Raw genomic sequence first — 12,800 nt, forward strand, 5'->3', positions numbered from 1 at the left:
GTTCACAGGACTCTCAGAATAGCCAGGGAGGAAGAACCTGTAAGTCACACACATCATCTTGTTCAGTTTCTTCCATGCATGGTTTGACTCTGAGATTCAATTCTTTTCTGGTGTGCAGTCAGGGCTGGATTACCCAACAGGCAACTAAGCACGTGCTTAGGGCACCAGCAAAGCAGGGGCACCAAAAAATAATAATGAGATTTTACAGTATAGTATTGTTTTTATTTTGAATTACATATGGGGGGGGCATAATCTTTTCAGTGCTTAGGGCCTCTAAAGGTCTTAATCCGGCCCTGTGTGCAGTTGTATTCATGTGCACAGGATGCATTGCTGCTAAAAGATAAATCAACAAAACAGCTTCTTTGAGGTGGCTTAACTATTATCCAATCAATGCTAAGGGTTTTGTTTTGTTTTTTTAGTGAAACTATACTCTTCTGCTATTCATTCCTACCCACCAAGAATCACAAGGGAATGTTGAGGTTTTGTATCCCCCCTCCCCTTCCACAAACTGCTGTAACCCTGTCACCTTTCCTCTGCACTTGTGCTGGATCTTGCTTCCTCGCTGAGGAATAGATATTTATATACAGATAAAGAAGCAGGACTAAATGCTGCTATCAATTACTGTGGTACTCAATGGGCTTGGGAAGTTAAAGGGAAGTTAGAACAGAATCTGGTCCATAACCTGACTCCTGCCCATTTTACAACAGCAACTAAGGAAAAGTTTCCTGAAGAGTGAGCCAATGGCGGACCCCACTTCCTGTCTACTTGTACCCAGCAAACTGCTAATAGTGAAACATATGCTAACTGTAAATCAATGTGGTGCAAATCTTTGAGCATCTATAAAGCTTGTCTCTTGCCCATCTGCATGTCTGTGCAGCAGGATGAGGTGAACTCTAAGGGTACGTTTAAACTACATGCCTCTGTCGGCAGAGGCATGTAGATTTGTTTTTTTGGCAAAGGCAAATGAAGCCGCGATTTAAATGATCGCGGCTTCATTTACATTTACATGGCTGCCGCGCTGAGCCGACAAACAGCTGATCAGCTGTTTGTCGGCTCGCGCGCTAGTCTGGATGTTCCCCTTGTCGACATCAAAGCCCTTTGTCGGCAGCCCCGTTATTCCTCGTGGAATGAGGTTTTCCGGGGCTGCCGACAAAGGGCTTTGTCGACAGGGGGAACGTCCAGACTAGCGAGCGAGCCGACAAACAGCTGATCAGCTGTTTGTAGGCTCAGCGCGGCAGCCATGTAAATGTAAATGAAGCCGCGATCATTTAAATCGCGGCTTCATTTGCCTTTGCCAAAAAAACAAATCTACATGCCTCTGCCAACAGAGGCATGTAGTCTAGACACAGCCTAAATGTGTGGATGAGAACTATAGTAGCAGGGACAGGGAGTTCTTAGGCCTGCTTCTCAGACTGAGGACTGGGGCATATTTTGGTGAAATGTTCTGGCAGTATCTAATGTACATTGGTTTTTAGTAACTAGGCAGCCAACCAGCAAGGGGTTGTTCCTGACACCTGGAACAATATAAAAAATATTTGTTAGGAGATAGTACTTGCTCATTGCAGCCAAGCTAAAACACAGGTGAAGTGTAGGTCTGACTATCAGCATTAGAATATATGAATTATTTATTCAGGGAATGTTTACTTTACTTACTGTACATGTGATATGAGCCAGACGCTTCGGTGGCAAAAATTCACTGAAACACAAATTTACCTGAGCTGAAAATCTGTCCCCAGGATTTTTTCCAAGCACATTTGTTGTTCGAAATTACTCAAGGCTTCATTGAGTTTTTTTTCAATACTGTCAATATGAGTGATACATAGTTGTGCTATTCTGGGAGGAGCTAAAGGAATATATTGACACAGAGAAAAAGGGACCAGAAGAGATGAGACAATGGTTAAAATGACTTTGAAATGTGAATGACACAGCAAGAAAATTCTATATATTCTGATATTTTAAGAAGCACACTGATGCACATTGAGGTGTGAACAGTAAGAGTATTGGCTTCAAGAGATCTAAATATGTGAGATAGGCATTGAAGATCTGATAGCATATTTTTTAAGATAAAGGTGACCATGAGGTTTCTATATTGTAGAGGAAAAATGTTGGTTAATTTGGGATCAAAGACTAGAAGATAATAGATATGTATAGTCTGTCCAATTTTCCATACCTATCTCAAAAAAACAGTTTCTCATCTACTACAACCTCTCCACAGCTATGTCCTCTGGAATATCAGAAAGGAAAAAAATCTCAGGAAAATTAGATCAACTGAGATTTCATGCCAATGCTCTTCTTAATGTGAATTGAAAAGTTATGTGGGAGATCAGCTGTTCTCATGAACGTATCATTACCCTTGCACACATAAAGGGACACCATTTTTATACATATTCACTAATTTCAGAAGAGTTAGGTTTCTGATAGCTCACACTTTAAATTTCATACACAGCTTATTTAAAAGATCCTTTTAACTTTGTATTGAAGTCTTTCTGCTCCCTGTCAATGTTTATAATAAGCTACAGAAAATGGGGAGGAGTAAGTGGGTAAGTCCATTAGCAACCACAGCAAATATGTTTGGACCTAATATCCGTCTCCTTTTTTCATTCTTTATAAGCACGCATGTCTGCTTATTGCCTGATGTCTTTTCAGTTTCATAAACATCTTCCAGGGCTTGGGTATAAGAGTGTATGTTGCGTACTCTTTTCAGAACTGTTTTTAATTGTAAAAATGCTATAGCCATTACCATTCTTTATATTATAGCATAAAGACCCAACCCAGGATTAGACTCAGTTTTGTTGGGCAATACACCAATACCCAGATAGTTTTGGTTATTGCACCAAAGAACATCAACAAAAACAATGAAACTAACTAGAAAGTAGTATTAAATACACAAAGAAAACAGACTGAAGAACAGACATCTCTCCCTCTGTTTGTAAATCATAGAAACTAAGGTATTATTTCTGATGGCAAAATGTGTAGATGGAAATGTGAGTCAATTTATGAGCTGACCTAAACCCTATGCAGCCTTGCTGATGACAACAGAATTGCACTAGGTGTAAGACAGTGCAGAACTTGGCAAATACTTTTCAAGTTGACTATTTTTCTTTATAGGGGGAACATAGTTTACCTACTTTCTCTAATCTTTTGTAGCAGTAGCTCAGGAAATTTTGAATCTAAAATACGTTGCATTTGTCCAACAAATGTACATTGCTCTTGAACTTTTAGCATCTTACTGGAAAAGCTGAGGGGCCTATCCAAATCCCACTGCAATCAATAGAAAATGTGTTTTACATCCTGTAATGTTATGGCAACTCAATACAAGACAATTTAGTTTACTTGGCCTATAATATAAATTATACAAAATATTTGATTCAGCCTCTGATCAATGTTGGATGAACTGGGGGGAACGTTATATTGTGCCCTATAGTCATGCCTACCAATCATTACTTGCCAGAAAGACATACACTGAAAATTAAAAAAAAAAAAAAAAAAAAAGAAAAATGATGTATTACTGGATGCTGTACAAGAGTCAAACCTCTAAAATAGGGGTGGGGAACCTTATTTGGGTTGGGGCAACTGACTCTCAGAAATATCAGTCAAGAGCTCAAGGCTGCAGAGAAGCCGCGGGGGGCTTGGAGCACCAGCATAGGTTCACCAGTGCTGATGGAGGCCCTAAACATTAGGGGTCAGATCCAGGCAACTTGGGGGCCACATCCAGGCCCACCCCTGCTCTAAAATCTTTATTTACATTAATATTAGCTCTCTTACTAATTGAGCCATATACGGTCACCTGATTAACAGATTCCAAGGCCAAAAAAGACCATTATGATGATTTAGCCTGACCTCCTATACAACAAGGGCCATAGAACTCCTCCAGAATAATTCCTGCAGAAGGTATTTTAGAAAACATCCAATTTTGATTTAAAAATGATCAGTGATGGAGAGTCCACCGCAATCCTTGGTAAATTGTTCCAATGGCTAATTCCCCTTTCAGTTAAAATGTACATCTTATTTTCCAGTCTGAATTTGTTTACCTTCAATATCCAGCCAATAAATCATGTTATAAGTTTCTCTGTAAAACTGAACAGACCACTGTGGAATATTTGTTCCTCATATTTGTACTTACGGACTGTGCTCAAGTTGCCCCTTCACCTTCTTTTTTCCAAGCCTGATAGACTCCAGGAGTTCAATCTGACACTTTAAAGCAGCTTTTCTAATCCTATAATAATTATTGAGGCTCTTTTCTGAACCCTCTCTAATTTACCTACTTGCTTCTAGAATTGAGGTCATGAAAACTGGACACTGTATTCTAGCAGCAGATGTGTAAGTGCCAAATACAGAGGTAAAATGAGCTCTATGACTTGAGATTACCGTGTTTTTGCATTTGCTTATTTTTTAAAAATTCACAGAATCACATTGAGAGCTCAAGTTCAACTGTTTATCCGTCTCAATCCTCAAACATTTTTCAGAATCAATGTTTCTTAGTATGGAGCCTCCATCATGTGAGTGTGGCCCATGTTCTTTGTTCCTAGATGTATACTTTTACATTTTGTCATTTTGAAAGTGTATTGTTTCCTTGCCTCCAGTTTACCAAGTTATCCAGATCACTCTGAATCAGTGACCTGTCCTCCTCAATATTTGTTCCTCTCAGTTTTTGTCACCTAAAAACTTCATCAGTGATGATTTTGTTTTCTTCCAAATCAATTATAAACTTATAGTTTAAGGCCAAGAAACAATCCCTGTGGGGCCACATGGGAAACACACCTGCTTGATGACAAAAGATGATTCTCCAGTAATGAAGAACAATAAAACTAACTGTCCATGTGTTATAGCAGGTTCTGATATAACATGCTGAAAATTCTTTTTTTAGTGACTGTTAGATGAGTATCGGTACTCAGATTTTCTTACTGTGAATCTTGTACAGGGTAGTTATTTATAGTAACAAAGGCACCTGGAAATACCGGTGGTGGGACACAAAAATAGTCCCAAAACATTTTTAAGGTGTGAGATTGTTAAAGAAGTGGTCATAGTCTTTGTGTTCTGTCCATTAATTAACTCCATCCACATGATATCACTCAAAGAAGAGTGTGCAGATTTTCAAAATAAATTCATACATGCTTTTTAGACTTGGGCATCCCTTCATTGTGGTCCAAATGTAACTATAGCTTCCATGTGCATGGCTTCCCTTCAAAGAGGCATGCATGCTCCATATGCACCATGAGTGGCCTCCCCTTGGAAAGTGCTCAGATGACTGCTGGGCTCTGCTAGGAACCCTGATCCGTAGTGGAAGAAAAGAGTGGCAGCATCTCTCAAATTCGCTTACCGTAGTGCCAAATTGCACTGTCACTCCCAACAGATTGGGCAGATATTCTCAGGCTGTGTCTACACTGGCATGATTTTGCGTAGATACTTTTAACGGAAAAGTTTTTCGGTTAAAAATATTTGTGCAAGAGAGCATCTATACTGGCATGTGCTTTTGCACAAAAGATTTGCTTTTGCGCAAAAGCATCCATGCCAGTGTAGACACTCTCTTGTGCAAGAAAACTCCTATGGCCATTTTAGCCATCAGGCTTTCTTGCACAAGAAATTAACGTTGCTGTCTACACTGGCCCTCTTGCGCAAGAATACTTGTGCAAGAGGGCTTATCCCTGAGTGGAAGCGTCAGAGTATTTGCGCAAGAACCACTGATTTTGTACATTACATTAAGTGTTCTTGCGCAAATACTCGTGGCCAGTGTAGACAGGCGGCAAGATTTTGCACAAAAGCGACTGCTTTTGCGTAAAATCTTGTCAATGTAGACACAGACATAATGTGATATTTTCCCTTTCCTTTTGTACATCCTTTGATGGCAGTGAAATAGGCATTTGAGTTAGCACATATGGAGATGAATTGAGCACTTCACACCTTTCAGATGAATTAAGTTTTATAAATAATAATAATAATAATAAATTAATTAGAAGTACACGAGGGCAGAATTACTTAATTTAAATTGCCTATCTTTGATTTTAAAAGTGGGTTTTTTTTTAAATTGAGTTACTCTTTTAAAACCTTAAGCTTATACTGGAAATATGTGCACATCTTAGGATGAATAACTAAGTGTGATAGTGTGTTTGAGTGAGATCACGCAGCAGAGAGAAGGCAGAGGACTAGCTGCTGGCAATGATGTGTTTGGTGGAGCAAATGGAGAGGGAGATAATCACGTGCTGCAATTACGCAAAGCAAGTTGACATTATAATGCCTGTCAAATATATTATAGCTTTATTTTAGTCTTTCAATTGTGAATTCTTTTGAGATGGGAGCATATATTCGTTTAAGTTGAACAGTGCTGAGCATTGCTCAAAAACTCAATAATAAAATATCACCCCTTTTGAACAGGGTGCTTAACTGGTATTTGAGCTCTTTTGAGAGGTAAGAGCTGAAACTGATAGAGACAAATGCTACTTTGTGCACATCCTTTGTAAATACACAAGATAGCATCAGAGTCTCATTTTCCTGAACACAGTAGGAATCAAACAGGAGACTGTATCCTTGCTTAATATCCCAGGTCTCTTTTTCCAGACACAGGGCTTGCTCTCTTTAACCATTACCTCAGGATCATGTTGCTGGTGCTTATCCCGTTGTCATATGCACATTGAACTCCGTCAAACAACATCCAGACACTTACATTTATACGCTGCCTAAAGTGAAATCCCCCTTCTCAGATGGCTCAGACTCCTGAACAGGCTTTCACATGGTCCGTACTTTAGATAATGATGGCTCCTGTTGATTCATCTATCTTATTTCATAAAGGTGCGCATTGTGATATATTTATATATTTATTTATCCTGATGGAAGGATGGTTGTTATGCCTGCCAGCTTCAACAAGGTTTCACTGAGGGAGTTTATTTCAACCCCGCCATCCCTTCCCTCCCCCCGTTCCCCGCTTTCCAGTGGAATGCAGTGACCAAATAGCCTAATGAAATTAGTGAAGGTGCAAACATGGAAATGTCCAGTAGGGACAGGGAAGGTATATTACTCTGTATATGACCCAGGAGCAATGGCTTCTGGAATACTATGTCCAGTTCTGGTGCCCACAATTCAAGAAAGATGATGGGAAATTGGAAGAAATTCAGTGAAAAGCCTCAGGAAGTTTGGAAGATATACCTCATAGTGACAGACTCATGGAGGTCAATTTGTTTACATTAGCAAAGATCAGATGATGGGGTAGCCCTAGCACGGTCTCTAAGCACCCTCAACGTGAACAGAAATGTTGTAAGAGGGCTATTGTTATCCTATATTTATCTAGCAGACAGACAAATAATAAGGCCCAATGGCTGCAAGTTGAAGCCAAACCAATTCAGACAAGAAAAGAAATTCAATAGTGTGGGTAATTAACTCTTGGTAAATTGTATGAAGGCTTATGGGGGACTGTTCATCATTGGGGAATTTTTAAATCAAATGTGGATGCTCTAGAAGTTATGCTGTAATTCAAGCAGCACTTAATTCAGGAAAATCTTATGGCTTGTGTTCAGGGCCGGCCCTAGCCATTCATGTGCCCCGGGCCCCAGGAGTGCAGTGTCACCCCCGGGAGTGCGGTGCATGCGCACCCCCAACTCTGGGCGCACGGTGAGGCCCCACCCCTGGGCTCCCAGTGCAAGCGCGGCCCTACCCCCGCCCCGTCCAGCAGCCCCACACGGCATCCCCTATAATGGGGTGCCCCGGGCTGTAGCCCGGTCAGCCCATAGCTTGGGCTGGCTCTGCTTGTGTTATATAAGTGGTCAGACTAGAACAGGGGTGAGTCACTTCTAGAGCATGGGCCACATGCGTTTCATCATGGTTAATGCTGGCAGGCTGCCTGATGCTGTATTTACCAGAGTATCTGCAGGCACGGAGTCCCGCAGTTCCCAGGGGCTGCAGTTCACTATTCCTGGCCAATGGGAGCTGCAGAAAATGGATTCCTATCCCTGGACTAGAGGCTTACGGTAGTCCCTTCTGGTATTCTATATGAACAACAATCATTACTAATAGCACTTAAAGTGATGAAGCAGCACAAGCTCTAGAGAGGAGGCTAGGTGAGGAGAAATTATCTAGTTCTCTAATTCTTAAAAAACATGTTATACTGTCACTCACTATTTTCCTACTTTATTGTAATCCTCATTGTTACCACTGGATTAGTACTGCTTCTTTGTATCCCTGCAGTCAGATGATTGCATTCTCTCTTGCTATCACACACACTCATTCCTATAATTACAAATAGAATATATTAGTCCCAAATGTACTTTCCAGCTTTTGTTTAATTTATCCGTCACCAATAAAAAAGCATTGAGGATTCACACAGAAGAGAACAAATACCATCTGAAGTGAAGCAGGGCTTCACAGCATGACAACAGTGAAAGAAACACAACTAAACTGAAAACATGGATCAGAACATGTCTCTTGCCTTAGAACCAGAAAGTATGGCTATGCTAGACTTTGCTGGCCAATAATAAATACTACATATTTTGATTTAAAGACTTGTTGTACACTCCTCCCATCTTTGTTCCTGGCTGAAAATGTTTTTTCTTTAATCAAGGCTGATCTTCAGGGTTCAGAACACACGTCTGAAGACTCAGGTCCGGCCTTAGGGCAAGGTGAGGAAGGCGGTTGCCATGGGGCCCTGAAGGTGTGGGGCTCACACTGCCTGGAGCCTGCCTGCCTGGCTACTTACTCGCTGCCCTGGCTGGGAACCGCCTGGCCACTCAGTGCAGCCAACCACAACATGCCACCTTGGGCCCTGCAAATTCTTTGCCCAGGCCCATGAAGACTGAATAAAAAATGTGGACTATACAAAAAATTTTAATATCTGGAGTTAAATGGCAATGAATTCAAAGTAAAAAAATAAGTCTGGTAGTGATGAGCCCACACTCACATCAAAATGTTTTACTTTACTTTTAGAATTTGGGAAAGGGTCTAGGAAAATGAAGTTCTCCAATAAGCCGAACAGTTCTGGCTTGGAAGCAGAAGGCCACAAATGACTTGCCAAATCAACCCTTACCTCCAAAAGAATAGTTTAAGCTTGGAAGTAAATCAGTTTTTTTGACTCTTTGCTTAGACTGTTAATCAATGTAGTAAGGTGAGCATATTTCCCAAACTGAAAATCAGGCATTGCATAAGACACACCAAAGCCTTCCCCCTGCTGCATGACTGGCCTGGGACACTCTCCTGAAACACTGCCCACCCCGGGCTCCATGTTGGGCTCATCTAAGCCCTGTCTGACTCCTTCCTAGGGCTGACTCTGGTGTCACTGCTTGCCCAACCTCTGGTTTGTCCCTCTGTCTGAGCCCAGTGTCTCCTTTCTGCATGGGGCTAGGACTGATATTTGTCTAAACCTGCACTTCCTCCGCATCACATCCCACTTTTTTTTTAAACAAAATTGGACACCTGATTAAGGTGGCAAGAGCAAATGGGATAAGTGCCCACCTTTTCCTAGGGAGTCAGGATGTCTGGGACAAGGATTAGAAAGGAACGGTTCCAGCCAAAATGGAACGTATGGTCATCTTAGTATGTGCCAACTCATGGTGGAATCTGAGAGATGCCAGATATTTACAGCTCCCAGTTTTTGTTAGTGCTGTTACAACAACCTTTCTGGATCAGGCTCTGTAGTAAGCTTTTTGTTCCTGAGTTTTTTGTTCCACTATGAATTCAACTGAGAAATTGATCTTTCCATGGAACTGAAACAAACTTATTTCCAATTTGGATGCTGAATAACGATTACAGAGAACAAAGGGGTTACTGCTTACCTTCATTGATCCTCAATGAGAAATGGGGAATTATCCAAGTATTCAAAAAAAACTAAACATAGTATAAGAAAAATACTAGTTATGGAGAAGATTTTAATACAATTTACATTCTAGGTTTCTCTCTGGTTTTGTTTTTGAGGTTTTTTTAAGTTGAAATATAATATCCAGGACAAAGTCTTTAAGAAGCATGGCTGTGTAGTAGGGAGTTGTAAGGAGACTCTCTTAAAAGCAAACTGTATCATTTGAGGTCTGCTAATGTTGATAGAGCTGGGCTGGTTGATGAGAATGCAGCTAGAATGAGTACTAACCCTGATTTTGGGTGAGTTCATAGTTCCATCTGAATTTTTCACACAACTGCAATTTATACTATTATGAAATATACTCTCCGATTTTGAATTCCATAAATATTCATCGTTCATCCTAATTCTTTATATATTGGCATTAACCCCTACTTGCCTCAGGCAGGCAAGGTAAAATTTAATTGTGTTTAAAACAGCCCTACTTAATGGAAATATGAAATAGAGCAGATGTGTTAATTTCATATTTTACAGTATGGATTAAAATGTTGTAATCATCCACTGCACTGTGTAATTGAGAAACATTTTTGTCACATATTAGAACTGGCAGTGAATATTTCATCTAGCAGTAAATATTTGAGTCTTTAGAAATGTATGAAGTGTTGGTGCAGCCATGTTGATCTCAGGTGAGGTAATATATTGTATTGGGCCAACATGGGATGACTATCTTTGGTACAATAAGCTTTTAGGGGTAAAAGCTCCCATGAGTAAAACCCATAGTGAGTTTTACCAGTGAAACCTTATGCCCTAATAAATCTGTTAGTTTCTTAGGGTATGTCTACACTACAGCATTATTTAGAAATATCTTATTTAGAAATAGTTAATTCCAAATAAGTTATTTCAAAATAACTTGTCTACATACAAAATGCATTTCAAAATAGCGTTTTGCTATTTTAAAATAGCACAACCACACTGATCGGATGCTGAATTGCATTTAAGGGCAGCTGAAACCGGTTCCAGCAGGGTATCAAGTCAGGAGTTACGTTGTGTGGCTGCTGCCTGAGGCTATCTGAGGCTTGTGCTTAAAGGGACCTCTCTCTGGACAGCCAGTTCTCAGTTTTCCCTGCTTGCTTGCCTACCTCACTGAGGGACAGAAAAGCATTTTTGTCTCTGCCTGCTTTGGTTGCCCTGACTCGGGACACCACAGTACTCAGCGCCATGGAGCCAGGCTGCCCCTGGGCACTGTGGTACTCATTTTGGACGTGTTTCTGCAAGCCTGGCTGTGCTTTCTGCAGGCTTCCTCACAGCATCTGCTGCAGCCCGACCCCCACGCTGTCCTCCGGACCCTCCTGGGGAATGGGGAGGAGCAGCTGCAGTTCCCAGACACTAGTGTGCCCCGCCGCATCTGGCATCTGGACACCAGCAGCGACTGGTGGGACCACATAGTACCGGAGTGCTGGGGAGTCCAACAATGGACCCAGAATATCAGGATGAAGAAAGACACCTTCCTTGAGCTCTGTGAGTGGCTTGCCCCTGCTCTGCAGTGACTGGACATGCACATGAGGCCTGCCATTCCCCTCCACAAGTGTGTGGCCATCGCCCAATGGAAGCTCTCCACGCCAGATAGCTACCAATCCGTGGCGAACCAGTTCAGCATGTGGAGATCCACCGTCGGAGCAGTGCTCATGTAGGTATGACAGTCTTCAGCCACTGTGCCTGGGGGTGGGAGGGCAAGGAGGTGATGGGCTGCCCTAAGGAAAAGGGGAGAGAGGGTGCAAGTCCCCTCCAAGCGAGGGTATGGTCTGTCCTACCCACACTATGGGCTGCCTGCGGTGGCCAGGATTGCAGAGGGGTTGCTCCTGGGAGTGGGGGTAAGGAGCAGTGGTGGGGAAGGAGCACTCTCAGCCACCCTGGCACCCCAGTGACTCTCGGTGGTTTTGTGTGTCCCTCTGCAGGTGGTCAAGGCCATCAACAGAGTGCTGCTCTGCAGAGTCATCCATCTCATCCATGTGGATTCGGTGATCGAGGGGTTTGGCACCCTAGGCTTCCCCAACTGCAGGGGGGAAATCGATGGGACACACATCCCCATCCATGCCCCAGACCATCAATCCTCCCTCTACATCAATCAGAAGGGATACTTTTTGGACATCCTGCAGGCTGTGTCTGACCACCGGGGTCAGTTCATGGACATCAACATGGGCTGGTTCGTCAAAGCACTCAACGTGTGGGTTTACCACAACTCCTCCATGTGCCAAAGGCTGCATGCCAGGACTTTCTTCCCCAACCGCCACATCAGGGTCGGGGTCATGGACGTGCCTGTGTGCCTGGTGGGGGATGTGGCCTATCCCCATCAACCCTGCCTGATGAAGCCCTACATAGTGCACCTCAAACCCTCCTGACAGGCCTTTAATGCCAAGCTCATCAGGGCCCGCATCATTGTGGAGGGGGTGTTCGGCCGATTAAAGGCCCGTTTTAGATGCCTTCTCAGCCACCTGGACCTATCCGAGCGGAATATTCCGCACATGGTGGCAGCATGTTGTGTGCTGCATAATTTGTGCGAAAGGAAAGGGAAGGCTTTCCTGCCGGGCTGGATGGCAGAGGCCAACCACTTGGCTTGCCTGTTCGTGCAGCCCTGCACGGCTGCCAGCTGGGAGACTCATTGGGGGGCTGTCTGTATCCGAGAGGCCCTGCTGGAGAGCTTCCACCCAGAGGAGGACTAAAGTCTCCCTGGTGTGCCCCACTGGTGTTTGTGCCTCATTTCACTTCCTTTCACTGACCCTTTCCTAATCCCCCTTCCCATTAAATAAAGACACGTGTTGACAAAAACAAACTCTGTTTATTGACCAAAACTGGGCTGCGGAGTGGGGGGGCAATGAGAGAGGGAGAGAGAGGGGTAAGCCTGGGAGGAGGGACCTGGAAGGGAGAGGTGAGGGGAGGAAGGGGGCGGAGAAGCTCAAGGTTGGGGGTCTTGCTGGTCCACATGTCTCCCAGCACTGTGAGTGTGGGGGCCTCGGCATCCCCGGGGGGG

This window comes from Pelodiscus sinensis, chromosome 2 (genome assembly GCF_049634645.1).
Source record: "Pelodiscus sinensis isolate JC-2024 chromosome 2, ASM4963464v1, whole genome shotgun sequence".
NCBI classification, from domain to species: domain Eukaryota; kingdom Metazoa; phylum Chordata; order Testudines; family Trionychidae; genus Pelodiscus; species Pelodiscus sinensis.